Source organism: Penaeus monodon, chromosome 27 (genome assembly GCF_015228065.2).
Source record: "Penaeus monodon isolate SGIC_2016 chromosome 27, NSTDA_Pmon_1, whole genome shotgun sequence".
In the NCBI taxonomy this organism is placed as follows: Eukaryota; Metazoa; Arthropoda; class Malacostraca; order Decapoda; family Penaeidae; genus Penaeus; species Penaeus monodon.
Window position 1 is genome coordinate 37853821 of NC_051412.1, and position 313 is coordinate 37854133.

Sequence of the window (313 nt, forward strand, 5' to 3'; positions counted from 1 at the left end):
ATGGATGTGTATGGTGAACGATGTACACATACGAAGCATGTCTGTGCGTGTCTCTCTCTCACACGTACATTACACATATCAAAATCCATTAAACACAGCCTGTACACATAAATAATACAATACAAATGACTTATGTTTCTCGGGCCTTCCCACACCGCCCTCTTCCCCCCTCCCCCCGGAAGTACCCCCCCCCCCCCGAGAGGTCAAGGGGTGACAAGCGCAAAGGGAGATACGGTTTTAACTAACACAAATACACTGGCAAATTCCAACTTTCATTTCCTTTAATTTCACTTAATTTTTTCCTACAAGACAG

The 313-nt window shown here is 44.7% G+C and overlaps 1 protein-coding gene across 1 annotated transcript in view; it reads right to left on the reverse strand.

Moving 5' to 3' along the window:
* LOC119590839 overlaps positions 1-313 on the reverse strand; it is a gene marked incomplete at its 5' end in the record, with an annotated part of 14811 nt that overhangs the window by 11889 nt on the left and 2609 nt on the right.